Source organism: Callorhinus ursinus, unplaced genomic scaffold, assembly GCF_003265705.2.
Source record: "Callorhinus ursinus isolate GAN/ISIS: 27379988/994484 unplaced genomic scaffold, GSC_fseal_2.0 scaffold78, whole genome shotgun sequence".
NCBI classification, from domain to species: Eukaryota; Metazoa; Chordata; class Mammalia; order Carnivora; family Otariidae; genus Callorhinus; species Callorhinus ursinus.
Window position 1 is genome coordinate 3,906,290 of NW_027397140.1, and position 17,389 is coordinate 3,923,678.

The 17,389-nt window shown below is 43.6% G+C and overlaps 1 protein-coding gene across 1 annotated transcript in view; it reads left to right on the top strand.

Moving 5' to 3' along the window:
• The window catches only part of ATP10A (ATPase phospholipid transporting 10A (putative)), a 210,915-nt gene that overhangs the window by 70,156 nt on the left and 123,370 nt on the right, over positions 1–17,389 (top strand).

A 17,389-nucleotide genomic window follows, 5' to 3' on the forward strand; every position in this document is an offset into this window, starting at 1 on the left:
GCATCTCTTAAACTCCCTAGCCAGCATCCTGCCATGGGAGCTTCAGGTATCTGGGCATTGCTCTGTGTGTGTGCATGCTGGGTCATAACAGAACCATGGCAGTGTGGATGAAAGATAGACTGGTGCTGGGATCATATTCATTAGCTCGAAAACAACCTTTTCACAGGTCAGATTTTTCTGTGGATTTCATGACACACTACTCCAGGGTTAAAGAATAAAATGTCCACAGAAATATTTTCAGGCAGTAATTTTAGTGCTAGTACCTATCTCTGGCACACTTCAGAAAGTACATACTACTAATAATAGGGGTGATATGGATAATAACACATTGCTGAAGCCAAAATCATAAATCTAATTCAGTGGCATTTGGATTCTTAAAGACATAAGCAGAAGTCCAAAAACATTAAAACGATATTTTGTTCTTATTCACAAGTCCTTTCAATCCCAAATCACTAGGGAGGATTGAGGGAAGAGTCTATTATTCCTCAGCTCAGTAGACTGCAGCAAAGGCCCAAAGTCATCAATATTCTGTGTTTAAAATTGGACCAGAGGTAAGAGGTTGGCATAGGCCTTTCCCCGTGAGGGACCTGTGTGACGGTCGTCTGCCTTGTGGGGTGGGCTCAGCTATGTGACAGTGATTTGGTGCTGATTGGTGGGAACCTCCTGGCTGATTCAGTTCCTCAGAGGGGCATGCTTCTTATCTTTGTATATTTGTGAGGTGACAGAAGGCACTTAGTATGTAACCAGTTGTATCCTGCTCAATTTTCCAGAGAAGAGTAATGTTTTGTTTCTTTCTAAATTGAGTCGTCTTTTTTTTTTTTTTGAGAGAGAGAGGACATGAGTGAGCATGCTTGTGTGAGCCGGTGGGATGGGATGGGGTGGGGCATGGAGTGTGGGGGGAGGGGCAGAGGGAGAGAGGGGGAATCGCAAGCAGGCGCCATGCCCAGTGGATGCGGGGCTTGATCTCACAACCCTGAGATCATGACCTGAGCCAAAATCAAGAGTCAGATGCCTAACCGACTGAGCCACCCAGGAGCTCCTGTTTTTTTTTCCCCCCTAAATAAAGACTGGCAAAAACATGTACATTTTAGCAATTCCCATTTCTCAGCATTTTTTCCCCTAATAATCTAAAATTGGAAAGCGATGGTTACTTGAGTTTTGGAGTAGGTCTCCTGACTTCTACCTGAGAGCTTTGGGGCACTGACTTAACCCCTTCTGACCCTCAGTATCTTCATCCTTAAAATGGGAATATCACCACTTCAGGGGCACTGCAGAAATGGAATGGAAATAGTGACTCTGCAGTGGCCATCGTGGGGTCTGGCTTGCATGGCATGCGGGGGACTGTCAGCATGGCCCGTCTCAGCATGTTTTTACTCAAGGAGGAAAACAAAGAGCTCACCAGTCCTGAATTCCAGCACTGTTGATCATTGTCAGAAAATTACTGGGTGAAATCAGTTTCCCCGGGTGACTGCTGCCATTATTGCTTTACTAGAGATCATTGAGATTTGACTCTCAAGCTGTGAATCCCAAAGGTGTCTTATGTCACCATACAAACTGCCTCAAAAGAAATTGTGTCACCATAGCACGGTTTGATCTATATTTTAATATTCCTTCTATTCCAGGAGATACGTCTCTGAGGAGAGCAGTGCTTATTTTGAGGTCTTTCACTGACTATGCTTTGTAGCCTGTCATAATTGAAGGACATTTGTAATATGTTTTGGAGAAATGTTATTGTACTGATTCTTTTAGAAAGGCTTAATATAGAGAAGAGGTTGCTTGCATGTTTTCTAATTTTGCATAGTAGGGAGAAACCCAGAGTGGTGTGGTCAGGGACTGCTCTGGAGGTAAATGCCATTCAATAAGCCTCCAGAAAACTTCTGAGTGGTGCAGTGAGAGACAATTTGAGCTGCACTGACCCAGTCTGCCATGCCCATTGAGTAAGAAAACTGCTGTGCTTCTCTGGTTTTTAGTCCCCTCAGAATATCAAATGAGAGGGAGGGATCTTGTCATCAGTGAAGCCTTTCCTCCTTCAAATTCTGATTCAGAGGAAGCAGGGGACTCTTGGGAAATGGTGGCCTGCATACAAACCCTTTCTCCCTCCAACCTCATATGCCTGAGCAGGGTAGCCCTGGGGCCTAGGTCTCCTTGCATGTGGAGCAGTCTTGGGTCCATCTGGGTCCGTGGGAAGCAAGCACTGGTACAGCCTCCCCACTGTGGACTGCAGGCACAGGGAACACCATCAGAGAGCCCTGAGGTGGGTCCCACAAAACAGAGCATCTTGGAAAACGCCTGGGCCTGCAGAAGTCTTTTCCCTTCAGTGGGGAAGGTGAGTGTCAGTGCATGCAAGGGTAACCAGATGCCCTGGTCTCTGATATCTTTCTTGCTCCTGGGGCTGGAAGAGACTGCCAGGGAGGGCTGGGTGAAGGCTAGTGCTCCCCACTCACCTGGGGAGCTACTTCACCTTCCAGAGGAGGGCACCTGCCCTCACTTTAGAAAGCGGAGCAGAACCCAGGTGCGCTAACCAAGGATAGTAACCATTCGACCAAAGGGGCCTGGCCGCCAGGGAGAGGAAGATGGTTTGAACAAGAGAAATCCAGCGGGGCAGTGGGAGGGGCTGGGGAGGGGCAAGGAGACTGTGGCCACACAAAGAAAAACTGCTCACAGTCATTGAAGACCCTGAGCACACCCAAGAAGGAAAGTGGGGAAGATCAGCTAGTGAAAACAGGAACAAAAACTGTAAAATGCCTCGGAATAAATTTAAAAAGAAAGGCTCAAACCCCTCCTGAAGGAAAGTGTAGTACCTTTCTAAAGGATGTCAGCAAGCACTAGGCGTTGAAAGCTTCCTGTGGCCCTGGGTGGGAGATTGAGTGCTGTCATAATCCCAGTTTCTCCCAAGAAGAGTATGCCTGTGTGTGGTGTGTGGTGTGATTCTGCCTAGAAGGTTCTCTTGGAATTGATTAAGATGGCCTTAAAAGTATATAATGCTCCAGGATAGCCAAGACATGTTTTAAAAGATGAAGGAAGGACTTTGTAGCGGAACCAGGGCTGCAGCATAAGGTGTCTATGACTCACAGGTGCCCTGCTAAGTAGGGGCAGGAACCCATCCAACAGTCACGCCAGGTGTTGGGCTGGCTGCCCTGGGGCTTCTTTCCCCTGGAGAGGGGGGCACCCAGTGCTGGAGCTGATCTGATACACTGTGCAATCAAACCAGTAGTACCACAGTGTGGACCTGAAAAATGACAAGCTGATTGCTTGGACATCATAGATAAACCTCCAATAAATGATATGTATGTGAGAATTTTAGAGTAGGTATTTAAGTTCTTTGGGAAAAGGTTTATTTAATAAATAGTGCTTATATAATTGGCTATGTGGAGGAAAAAGCATTGGACCCTTTGGTTGTGCCTTATACAAAAATGAGGATCAGTTGGTTGGAACATTTAAATATGAAGAGAACTCTGTACTCTTCCCCTCCCCCAAAAAATAAGGAAGCTACATGTACAGTCCAGGGGCACAGAAGACTTCTTTAGCCAGGCCTAGAAAGGTAAGGCATATTTAACTAAATAAAAATCTTAACTGTTATATGACAAAATATGCCACAAATAAACATTATAAAACCATAATTCTTTAGAGGAAAAAATATTTTCAAGGCAGAAGAAAGGAGATTAATATTTTTAATATGAAAGTTCTCACAAATGAAGTCAAGAAGGAAGCAAAAATACAATAGGAGAAAATGAGGGGGAACGTAAGCGTTAATTCCCAGAAGAACAAGTCAGTTGGCCTGGGAGTAAGGGAGATGCAGAAATAAAGGTAAAGGACGTCCTGCCTATCAAACTGGCAGGGAGGTTGTGAAGAGAGAAAGAAGCAGCTATTGCTTGCAGAAATAAGGGGGCTGGTACTCTTAGATACCAGTGGAGAAATGTGAATTATTGCAGCCTCTTAGGAAAAATTACTAAAAAACACTGGACCTCTCCCAGCTTTAGGGCACTGCCTGCAAGAATGTGTATCGTATTACTTCTGCTCATTTTGTGAGAATATCATACCAACAAGTGAATTAATGTAGAAGAAATTACCTTGACAACTCAAAGTGTCCCCAAAGTGTTTATTACATGCTTAAAATGGCAGTTATAGCATTATTATTGAGATGACGAATCTGATCCCCTGGTCTTGGTGTCTATGGAGCTGTTTTGAGAATCCCATAAAATTCAGAAAAAACTGCAGTAGAAATGATTTGTCAAAAAAAAAAAAAACGTTTTATGTTGAAACTCACCAGGGAGTTTCTGAGTGATCTTGTTTTAAGGTATCATTTTGCTGTCACAAGCTGGTACATTTCCTGTGAAAAATTATTTCTTCTGGATAGGCAGTGTTGCATTGTAGCAAATAATTGTGTGGTCCCAGCATAGCACAGTGTAGGCTAAGAAACTGCATTTTTCTCATCTTCGTTCTAAAGAAGGCTGAGGTCCTTGTTATATGAGAGAGTTCTGCCAGGACAGCCTTCAGCACTTCCTGACTTTATCTCAGAAGGGTCAATATTTTCCTTCATCTTGGCTCATTTGAGCAGTCTCCTCCATGCACACATGTGCCTCTACACATATGTGGAGCATTTCTTACTATACATGTAGCTTTTAGGAGACATCTGGATTAACAAATATTTCAGAAAATACATTTCATGCATTTGGGTTAAACTACCGTACTTTTCGTAATTTTGCTATCACAAGATTCACTGCAGAAAAATCACTCCCTAGTATCTTCTCTCACTGCCTCTGACTTTTAGTATTAAATTCAGAAGCCATTAGCATGTCTCACCAGAGGAGCAGATGTTTCAATTTAGGGTAGAAAGAAGACACATTCTGGATGTTGCACAACATATTTGGGTCAAGTTCCTGCGGCAGATTTTGCCATTTCTGTTTTAGTGCTGAGTTCTCACGTATATGATTTTCAAAATATGTTGGTCCTGTAAATGTTGACTTAATAATCCATTTTCCAGAACGTTTGTCCCAGGTGCTTTGAAGCAGTGCTTCTCAACCTGGGATGGTTTTGTCCCCCAAGAGGCATTTGGCAAAGTCTGGAGCCATTTTTGGCTGTTACAGCTTGTGGGGAGGGACGCACTGCTGGCATTTCTTGGGTGGAGGCCAGGGATGCTGCAAAGCAAGATAGCCAGCCCTCTGAGATGAAGAATTATCTGGCCCAAATACCATTTGTGCTGAGGTTGAGAACCCCTGCTTGAAAGCCGCTGTCTCTCATTCCGGGATCTACCTCTACCTGTTGTGTAATGAGGGTTTATTAAATTTGGGGTAATTTTAGAGTCTCAATGGATCTTTTTAAAGTGCGTGAGAATTTTCCTTGTCTCTGTCTCTCTGTGCTCTGCACACACGCCTTCATTTGTTCACAGTATGAAAAATAAATTCCATGAAGGATTTTCTTATCCCCAAGGCATCAGGTCTTGGCACTGATGATTATTCCACGAGGTTCTTGGACCACTTGCCATGAACCTCCCATTTAGGGCTTGCCTCGCTGCATCATGGTTTCTCCTTCATTCTGTTTGCTTAAAATGTGTTGTGTAGCTCTCCCTTTCCTGGGCCCCAGGAGTTCTAAAGAAGCCTGCCCAGGCTGGGGAGGCCTCAGCCTAGTTGGTTGGCATGTTAGGTTTGTTCCGTGGTCTTCCCTTTTTCTTAAAAATGTGTTCTGTGGATCTTTCTAGATACTTTACCTTTGAACCTAGCTCAACCTTGAACTACTCGAGAGAAGATGATGCATTCACCTCTCTTGTCTGTAAGACACAAAGCATCCAGAAATTTCTACCAATTCTGTTTTTGTTGGTTTAGTAAATGAAACACAACTTTAGTTGCAACATGCCTGTCTTCTCCATGGGATGTTTTATCAACAGGAAATGTGACAAGCTGACAGGCCACAATCAATCTGATGTTTGGAAAAGAACTTTCTTTTTACAGGGATTAATTGCTCTGGGCCAGTGAAATAGTATAGAATGGTGCTCAGCATGTAATCTTATTTTCAATATGACTCTACCCATCTGGGTGTTCTATTTCACTTAACTGCTATGAATAATTATACCCTTTTCCTAAGTTAAGAAAACAAAATAACAGCTCTCGCTTTAAGTCCAAACCACAAATTAAATGTAAGGTATAACTTGTTCATTTGTAGTATTTCTGATCTTATTAGTCAAAATCAAATACTTGCTTCAAAAATAATAGTGGGGAAAAATCATGCACACAAAAAAATGGAAAGTGATGTCAAAATAGAGACTGTGGCCTTGCTCATTTGGGAGGTCCTTGGGGACGGTCTGATGCCCACCTGGAGAGCAGGAAGCCTGTGGGACCAGAATGAAGGCTGCTGGGGGTTAGGTGTGAACAGTTTCTGTGGGAAGACAGACCCACATTTATAGACCATGCACTTGAGGTGCTGAAGTTCAGGCTCCTGAGCCCCAAGCCCTCTCCTTCCCTTGTGCCTCTTAATAGAAGGTGAGTCATTAACTTGGCAAGAAAGTGCCTGTGCTGGGGCTTCTAACCCTCAGTGGGAGCGCTGGCCAGATGTGAGGCATCATCAGTCATTATTGATCATTCCAGAGCCAGCTGCTTAGAATTGTTTGTAAATATTCTCTGGGGGAGGGATTTTTCAAGAAAGGGTGGGGCAGCTTTACACAGATGCCTGTGGTAGGGGAGCGGCTATATTTGAAAATGAGCAGTTTGGTCCATAGCCTTATCTCCCACAGTGCCACGTATGCCCAACCCAAGTTGGGAACACTTGTCAGTGCTGCCAGGTCATTCCGAAGCCATGAGAAAAAACTATTCTCCAGCCTCAGTGACAACCCACCAACTGCCCTTCAGTCCCAGAGTGGGGCTCCCCAGAGTCAGAGGCCCAGGGTGGGTGGTGTCCTTCAGGTTGCCCAAGCTCAGAGGCTCTTGGCCACAGGTGGTCTCAGTTAGTGATGATCTGCCAGTCTGCCAAGGCCCATTTAGGGCTCACTTCCCAGTTTGTAGCAGAGACCACAATTTGGTGACTTCTAACCTTGGATGTGGCTGCTCTGGTCGTTTGCAAATAGGAGTTTAGGCAAATGGACTGAGATTTGTTATTCTGTCTGTGTCAAACCCTGCATAGGTCTGGAACTGTCTGCCTTTCCACCCTTATACAAGCATAGCAGTATTTTATTTTCAGACCACATCGGTCTCTGTGCTGCATAATTTAAAAGGAAAAAACACAGAGTTTTTGGCTTGGAATTTTGCAAAGTTGTCACCAGACAACTCCTTTAGGAGTTTTAATTGTTCCTCCTTTAAGCCACCAGGTCAGATGTGCTTTCAAAACCAGATGGCTGGAAGGCTTCATGGTCCCTGGAGTCAGACAGATTTTGTCCTTAGTGTGTCTTCCTGGCTTGTGACTTTGGGCAGGTCATGCCACCTCTATTTCTATGTTTGTAAATGGGAATATAATGTTAGGATTGTGTGAGGACTCACTGACATGAAGGATATAAAATGCTCTGCACATTGCCTAGTTCATAATGAGTGGTGTGGAGGGAAGCTGTATTTATTGTTCTTTTGTTATTATTATTAAGATAATGATGTCTCAATACTGACAGAGTTTGGTGTCTAGACCTCCAGCTGGTGTTGGCTGAAAGACTTGAAATGTGTTTCAGTGATGAACAGGTCTGAAGGGAGACAAAATACTAGGAATGTTTGAAAGGTGACCTTTGATCTTAGTGGGTGTGCCATTTCAGGTGTGTGCCATAAAAGTTGCCTTTTCAAAAAAATAAATGAAAATATGGCAGTGGAAGGCATGGTACTCTGGACTCCTGCCCAGCTACCCCTGCTGGCTTCCCTACCTCATCATTTACCTACCCTTCATGGTCCCCTACTCCAATTTTAGCCCTCATCACTGTTTCCTTCTATGAAGATAATAGAAGGTGAAGATAAAAAAAAGATAATAGAAGGTGATATCTCTGGTAATCTGAGTGATGGCACCCACAGTAGGGGACTCATCACCTCCATGCCATGAGCTCCAAATTCCTATCTTTATTTGCCTTTGTCTTCAAAGCTGTGGGCATCTCCTACAAGCCCAACCCACATACCCCATCAGCACCTTGAAGAGATCACAATTGGACTCTGTTCCTTCCCACAGTGGACCCACTCCTGGGTAAGGTCAGTGGCACCCACATTCCAGCCACTGGGGCTGGAGAATGTGGATACTCACAGGCCCCCATGTATTTGTTTATTTATTTAAATTCAATTAATTAACATATAGTGTATTATTAGTTTCAGAGGTAGAGTTCAGTGATCCATAAGTCTTATATAATACCCGGTGCTCAGCACGTCATGTGCCCTCCGTAACGCCCATCACCCAGTTACCCCATCCCTTCACCCCCTGCCCTCCAGCAACTCTCAGTTTGTTTCCTATGATTAGGAGACCCTTATGATTTGTCTCCCTCTTGGATTTTGTCTTGTTTTATTTTTCCTTCCTTCTCCTATGATCCTCTGTTTTGTTTTTTAAATTCCACATATGAGTGAAATCATATGATAATTGTATTTCTTACTGATTTACTTTGTGTCTGACTTAGGCTCAGGTCATGATCTCACTGTCCTGGGATTGAGCCCTGTCTCCAACCACAGCTCCAACCCCACCGTCAGCCCCATGGCAGGCTCTGCGCTCAGCAGGGTGTCTGCTTGTCCTTCTGCCTATCCCTCCAACTCGTGCTCTCTCTCTTTTCCTCTCTCAAATAAATAAAATATTTTTTAAAAATTAAAAAAAGAAAAAAGTTTCTTTTCATCTTTTAGGATCTAAATTCAGATGTCCCCTCTTCTAGGTATCAGTCCCCAGTTACCTAATCAAAACAAGTGTTCTTCCTTTCAGCATTAAATTGTACTTAAAAATTGTAGTGCTCAAAAAGAAATCAAAGGCATCCAAATCGGCAAAGAGGAAGTCAAACTCTCACTCTTTGCAGATGATATGATACTGTATGTGGAAAACCCAAAAGATTCCACCCCAAAACTGCTAGAACTCATACAGGAATTCAGTAAAGTAGCAGGATATAAAATCAATGCACAGAAATCAGTGGCATTCCTATACACCAACAACAAGACAGAAGAGAGACAAATCAAGGAGTCTATCCCATTTACAATTGCACCCAAAACCATTAGATACCTAGGAATAAATCTAACCAAAGAGGCAAAGGATCTGTACTCAGAAAACTATAAAATACTCATGAAAGAAATTGAAGAAGACACAAAGAAATGGAAAAATGTTCCATGCTCATGGATTGGGAGAATCAACATTGTGAAGATGTCAATGCTACCTAGAGCAATCTACACATTCAATGCAATCCCCATCAAAATACCATCCACTTTTTTCAAAGAAATGGAACAAATAATCTTAAAATTTGTATGGAACCAGAAGAGACCCAGAATAGCCAGAGGAATACTGAAAAAGAAAAGCAAAGCTGGCGGCATCACAATTCCGGACTTCCAGCTCTATTGCAAAGCTGTCATCATCAAGACAGTATGGTACTGGCACAAAAACAGACACATAGATCAATGGAACAGAATCGAGAGCCCAGAAATGGACCCTCAACTCTATGGTCAACTTATTTTTGACAAAGCAGGAAAGAATGTCCAATGGCAAAAAGACAGTCTCTTCAACAAATGGTGTTGGGAAAATTGGACAGCCACATGCAGAAGAATGAAACTGGACCATTTCCTTACACCACACACAAAAATAGACTCCAAATGGTTGAAAGACCTAAACGTGAGACAGGAGTCCATCAAAATCCTAAAGGAGAACACAGGTAGCAACCTTTTCGACCTCAGCTGCAGCAACTTCTTCCTAGAAACATCGCCAAAGGCACGGGAAGCCCGGGCAAAAATGAACTATTGGGATGTCATCAAGATAAAAAGCTTTTGCACAGCAAAAGAAACAGTCCACAAAACCAAAAGACAACCGACAGAATGGGAGAAAATATTTGCAAATGACATATCAGATAAAGGGCTAGTATCCAAAATCTATAAAGAACTTATCAAACTCAACACCCAAAGAACAAATCATCCAATCAAGAAATGGGCAGAAGACATGAACAGACATTTCTCCAAAGAAGACATCCAAATGGCCAACAGGCACATGAAAAAGTGCTCAACATCGCTCGGCATCAGGGAAATCCAAATCAAAACCTCAATGAGATACCACCTCACACCCGTCAGAATGGCTAAAATTAACAAGTCAGGGAACAACAGATGTTGGCGGGGATGTGGAGAAAGGGGAACCCTTCTACACTGTTGGTAGGAATGCAGGCTGGTGCAACCACTCTGGAAAACAGTATGGAGGTTCCTCAAACAGTTGAAATTAGAGCTACCGTTCGATCCAGCAATTGCACTACTGGGTATTTACCACAAAGATACAAATGTAGGGACCCGAAGGGGTACGTGTACCCCAATGTTTATAGCAGCAATATCTACAATAGCCAAACTGTGGAAAGAGCCAAGATGCCCATCGACAGATGAATGGATAAAGAAGATGTGGTATATATACACAATGGAATATTATGCAGCCATCAAAAGGAATGTGATCTTGCCATTTGCAACGACGTGGATGGAACTGGAGGGTGTTATGCTGAGTGAAATAAGTCAATCAGAGAAAGACATGTATCACATGACCTCACTGATATGAGGAATTCTTAATCTCAGGAAACAAACTGAGTGTTACTGGAGTGGTTGGGGGTGGGAGGGCTGGGTTGGCTGGGTGATAGACATTGGGGAGGGTATGTGCTACGGTGAGCGCTGTGAATTGTGCAAGACTGTTGAATCACAGATCTGTACTTCTGAAACAAATAACGCAACATATTTTAAGAAAAAAGAAAAAGAAGATAACAGCAGAGGAAGAAAAGGGGAGTATGTCAGAGGGGGAGACGAACCATGAGAGATGATGGACTCTGAAAAACAAACTGAGGGTTCTAGAGGGGAGGGGGGGAGGGGGATGGGTTATCCTGGTGATGGGTATTGAGGAGGGCACGTTCTGCATGGAGCACTGGGTGTTATGAACAAACAATGAATCATGGAACACTACACCAAAAACTAATGATGTAATATATGGTGATTAACATAACAATAAAAAAAGTCATCTAAAAAAAAAATTGTAGTGCTCAAACCTTAAAAAAAATCCTAACCCTGCATCTCTTCTTTCTCTTCCTCTCTTTCTTACTCATCCACATCCATGATGTTCCTTTGTTGATTGGTCTTATTAGAAGAGACACTTTTAAAGGAGGGGAGAAAGCAAGGGAGGCAAGTGAGATGTGCCTCTCTTACCCTGTGTGCCCGCACCCAGCATGCCAGCGGGGTGTGGGGGTGGTGAATGGTGCCCCCACCCAGCATGCCAGCGGGGTGTGGGGGTGGTGAATGGTGCCCCCACCCAGCATGCCAGCGGGGTGTGGGGGTGGTGAATGGTGGGGAGGCAGGAGTGGGGTTCCCATGTGTAGTTGTGAAAATAATTTGCCATTGAATTAAAGCTGACATTTTTACAACATAGGAAAGTATACAATAAAATATGGCCATAGAAAGTTGTTAGAATATGTAAGGGTAAGAAAATCGAATGTGTATGCATGTTACAGGCATTTTGAACTTTTCATTCATCTCCTCAAATACCAAAAAATAGAAGAGGCAAGCATCTCCAACTGTAAGATGCCCTGGAAGCCGGCAGAGGGCAGCTGCAGGCATGTGGCTTATGGTGTTTTGGGGCAGCGTGGTCCTGCAAACACCTGCTGCTACTCTTTGTTGATTACAGTGTCACAGAACTTGAATGATCATGTCATATTACACCAGAGGAGTAACTTGTGTGTGGAATCAGAAATGAGTTTCCTTCTCTCTGCAGCCCGGGAAGACTTTTAAAAACAGAACGAGTTCATTCAGGAATTCAGAGACCAGGGTGGAGATCAGGGACAGTGACGATCCAATCATTGTTGTGACTGTCCCTGTACAAGGAGTGGCAGTGGGTCACCAGGGATGTTGCCTGGTTGTGGCAAATTCGGAATCTGTTGTCACCTTAAAAAAAAAAAATGCTCCTTTACTGTTAGGGAAAATTATAGCCAATAATCTAAATGCAAGTCTACTGGAAAACAGTGCATTAAAGATGAAAGTATGATTCCCTCATTTTCTGCCAATGCCTTTTTTTCTTAACTTTATCTAAGTTTGGTCTTATGAAGTAGATCCACCTTCACTACATTGGAGAGATTTACAAATACATTGTTGAAAACCCTGAACCATGGCAGAGACACCAAAAGGGGTCAGGGGTCAGTGAGGCTGCAATGGGTGAAGATTCTGATGCCTTTCAAAAATGGAACATTAGCAAGACATTTCAGAGCAGTGTATCTTGAACCCTGTATTCATGAAGAAGAGCTACGTGATCTCCAGGGAAAACATGCTTTCAACTAATTAAAGTAATTCCTGTAAATTCTGTAAGTCAGCTACCTCCTCTTAGGGAATTGTTTACTAAAGAAACTTAGAAACGTAACTAGTACAAATAAATAGGTTAACTCAGCCTAAACATTAAATAACCAAAAATGATGAATTAAGGGATCTTTAAATTTTATTTACTGCTTGTCTTTAAATAAAATTGGTTACTCGTCATCCTGTTTCCTTATTCTTTCACTCCTGCATTGTGTTGTTTTGAACAAAAAAAGGCTCAGATGAGAACTGCAAAGCTCAGCATGACTAATTATAAAATGTTAGTAATAGATTTTCCCAGAAGAGGAAATCTATTAATCTCAGAAGGCTCACATTAGCCTCAGAACAGATTTTCAAAATCATCAATTTAACGTTCTCACTGTTCAGCTGAGGAAACAGCAGGCCCCAAAGTGAGGTGGTTGGTGCAGAAAAAAACGAAACAAAACAAAACAGTACGAGGGCTTTTTAAGAAAAGACTCACTTTTGCCTATGACTTCATACGTGCTTCTTTTAAATATAAATATAAGACATCTTTATCACTCTACTCTCCTCTTTTTTTGCCTGCATTTCAAAAGAATCACAGTTTTTTTCACTCATGACCTTTGAAATCTTGGTTCAACACTCTTGAGGAGGTGAGATCTTTCAGGAATTAGCAGGGATTTGCAGCTAACTGGAAGAGCCAGTTGTCATTCCTGTGGAGCAATCAGGCACCATGTTTGTAATTATTTATAACATAGCCACTATTTCAAGACTGCACATTTTCAGGGTTTCCCCCCATTTTAAAGATTTTATTTATTTATTTTAGAGAGCGAGTGCGAAAGAGCAGGGGGAGGGGCAGAAAGAGAGAGAAAAATCTCAAGCAGATAACCTGCTGAGCATAGAGCCTGATAGTATGGGGCTTGATTCGTCTGAGGACCGCTGAGCCAAAATCGAGAGTCAGGTGCTCAACCAGCTGAGCCACCCAGGAGCCCCAGGGTTTCCCCTCATTTTAATATGTTATTCATACCCTCTGATGGGCTTCCACTTTGTGGGCGTTTGGATTTTAACCGGTCTTGCTCTGCATTCTTTTCTTGTGAGGTAGTTTTTCCTTAAGTATGCAGATTATAAAACTGCCGGTAACTGCCTGTAGAATCTTTAGTTTGTTACACACTGTAGAAGATTGAGCTGCCTGGAATGGTGCGTATTAATTTTTTATTGCTCTGCAACAAATCCCTGCAAACTCAGCAACTTAAAACAATGTTGCAACAATATGGATGGACCGAGAGGGTATTATGCTAAGTGAATAAGTCAGAGAAAGACAAATACTGTATGATCTCACTTAGTATGTGGAATCTAAAGAACAAAACAAATGAACAAACAAAACAAAACAGAAACCAATTCATAGTTACAGAGAATCAACCGTTGGTTACTAGAGTGGGGCGGGGTTGGGTGGCAGGGCAAAATCTGTGAAGGGGATTAAGAGGTACAAACTTCCTGTTATAAAACAAATAGGTCACAGGGATGTAATGTACAGCATAGGGAATATAGTCAATAATATTGTAATAACTTTCTATGGTGACAGATGGTAATTATACTTATCATGGGGATCATTTTGTAATGTATAAAGATACTGAATCACCATGATGTACACTGAAACTAATAGGATTTTGTTTGTCAAAAAAAGAATGCAGATGTATTAACTCAGTTTCTGGGTGTCAGGAGTCCAGGTGTGGGTTGGCTGGGTCCTCTGCCTAAGGTCTCACCAGGCTACAGTTGAGGTGTTGGCTGGGGCTGTGGTCTTGTCTGAGGCTTGGGTCCTCTTCCAGGCTCTTTTAGGTTCTTGGTATAATTCAGCTCCAGTGGTTAAGAATGAGACCCCATGCTCTCAGCTCTGACCATGTGGCCACTTCCAGCATTTGACTTCCTGCCTGTGGCCTTAGGCCCAGATTTATGGGACTCCTGTGGCTCTGTCAGGCCCACTTAGATGGTTTCTCTGTTGACTGGCTCATAGTCTACTGATTGGTCACCCTAGTTATGTCAGCAGGAGTGATTTCCACCACATTCACAGTCCCTACCTCACTCGGGGGCTGATGGTGGTGTGTACATGAGGACTGAGCTGGGGATCTTGGGGCCATCTCAGAATCCTCCTGCCACATGGGGTGGCCGGCACCTGTCCTTAGGAGGAATATTGTGTGGCAAACTAAATAGTGCTACTTCCTAATTGCTGTGAAGGAATCCAGAGTATTGTGGACGTGGTGATTTCAAACCTTGCCACTGTAAGAAAACACAAGCCGTGTGTCTCAGGAAAGTCCTAGGTTCCTGGAGGAGGCAGGCTTCTGCCTGGTTAGGGTTAGAGTTGGCAGGGAGGCCATGGGGCAGTGTGAAAATCCTGAGATTTTTGCCAAGGAGAGGAGGGTCACACCTCCTGCCCACCCTGAACTGTGTCCACACTGACCCGAGGAAATAGAAGACAGTTCTGAATTGTTTGCCTGTTATTAGGAGGCCAGTGTTACATAGTATTGTGTCAGAGAGATTTGTTTCTGTCTTCTCTGCAGTATTGTCCTGTGCACAGATGTGTGAGGGAGCGTGGGACACATGCCTGTGGATAAATCACCCGGTGCAATGCCCTCCACTACCTGCTTCTTCCGCTGCCTCTCTTTCTCTGTCACGGCAGCCTGGGAGCCAGTCCTTCTAGCAGGAGTCATGGGAATTGTGGTTACTAGGTGTTCATCTGCTCAGGCAGCCGTAACAAAGCACCACAGACCAAGTGGCTTAAACAAGTCGATTGTCTCTCAGTTTTGGAGTCTGAAGTCCAAGATCAAGGTGTGGGCAGGACTGGTTTCTCTTGAGGCCTTTCTCTTTGGCTTGCAGATGGTTGCCTTCTCTCTGTGACCACACATGGTCTTTCCTCTGTGTGCACACATCCCTGGTGTCTCTTCTTATAAGAACATCAGTCATACTGGATTAGCACCACACCCTGTGACCTCATTTCCTACTTAAGACCCTATGTCCAAGTACAGTTGCTGGGAAAAAATAAGTGTTATACCCTCTCATGAGAAAAAGTATATATATATATACACACACATATATAATGTATGTGTCATATGTAATATATATGTGAATATATAATATTGCATATGTAAAGTATATATGATATATTTAATATATAATATTATAAAAAAAAAGAAAAGTAGGCAGGGACATTGCAGAGGTTGGTGTAGGGTCCACACTCAGCTTGGGTGCTCCAGCTGGAAATCGCCGATGGGAGTGTGGGGCTTTGATGGGAAAATCTTTGGTCTGTTGAGGTGTCGAAGGGATTCCATCCTTCTCTTCTTCCACAAATAACGCCCAGGTTTGGGTTTTCAAGGACCCAGCCTGCTGCAGGAATTCCTGTGAGCTGCAGGGCCTTTTCACAGAAGCCAGCACTTTTTCAGGCATCTTGGAGCCACTCTGCTCCTTCTTCCTTTGCTTCTTGTGGCTCACATGGGTCCTCTCACCAGGACTGTCAGCAGAGATCTCCTGACCCAGTGCTTGCAGTCTGCAGGCACACTGGGGGCTACAGGGGGTGCTGTGGGGGAGTCTCCTTTGAGGCTCAAGGCCTCCACCAAAGTAAGTTTCTTTTTTATTTTTATTTTTATTTTTTTATTTTTTTAAAGATTTTTATTTATTTATTGAGAGAGAGAGAGAGAATGCTAGAGAGAGACCATGAGATGGAGGAAGGTCAGAGGGAGAAGCAGACTCCCTGCTGAGCAGGGAACCTGATGCGGGACTCGATCCCGGGACCCCAGGATCATGACCTGAGCCGAAGGTAGTCGCTTAACCAACTGAGCCACCCAGGCACCCAGTAAGTTTCTTTTTTAAAAACAGTGCTTGGATGGAATGGGCAAGCTAATGTTTTAAGATTCCAAGGCAGAAGGAAACTGACTTTATGTTCGATGAGTTCTATAAATGGAATGTAGTTAAGATAAACTGAACACAGACAGTTCTGCTCCTCTTCTTGTCATCACCTTCCTGTGCCTGTCCCAGGGGAAGTCTGGGACCACCAGTCTCCTGGCAACTCCCATCACAACAAAGCCTGTCCACCTCACTCTCAGGGTGCATCCTGCCCTCCTCAGTGACTAAATGGTGACTTAGCTTTTGGGAACTTTCTTCTGGAAGAGAATGGGCTCTTTCGGATTTCTCTGTACTTTCTGTGGGGACTCAGCAACTGGTCATGATAAGAAGAGAGACGAAGGAGCTAATGCTTGCAATGATCATAAAGTCAAGGTTTGACCTTTAAAAGGAAATGGGAACATTTTTAAATGTTGTTTCATCTATCACACATCAAGGCTATCTGTCCACAGGGAAGAGGTCAGACTGACATGGAGCCAGCAGGAGGCTCAGGTGATTGAGTGACAATTCTGTGCTTTATCTCAGGGCCAGCTGACCTCGAGCTGGAGGCTGATGGGACCTTATCACAGCTGTTGAAGCAGTCTTGAAGAACACCCTGGCCTTGTAGGGAGCATTGCGTTGGCCCCGGAAGAATACATTTGCTCACAATGGGGGCTTGATTATACAGTCCCCAAGGGTTGCTATCCAGTGGTTTGGGCTTGCCTTGCAATATTTTTGAGTACAGAGCTGTACCTAATTTATCTTTGTTGGTCTTATGGTGGCCAAACTGTGCTTTGCACATAATTGGCTTGGTGGATCTTGAATTAGAAGAACAAGAAAACAGAGACTTAAAATGGAAGGGGATACTTCTTTCTTCCCATCTGGGGCAGCTGATGGCTAGGAGCTCCTGGAAGTTTGCCTTGGGTCTCCTCAAATCCACAGTGTGGAATTAAATAGATGTGTAAAACTCTCAATACTTCTCTCAAAGTTCAGAATTCATTTAGATGCAACTGGCTTGGTCCACCTTGAGATCTGGACCTGATGCCTGAATTCAGATTCTCTGGGAGCTCACGCAAGGAGAGGCATCACTACCTAGTCCCAGAACATTT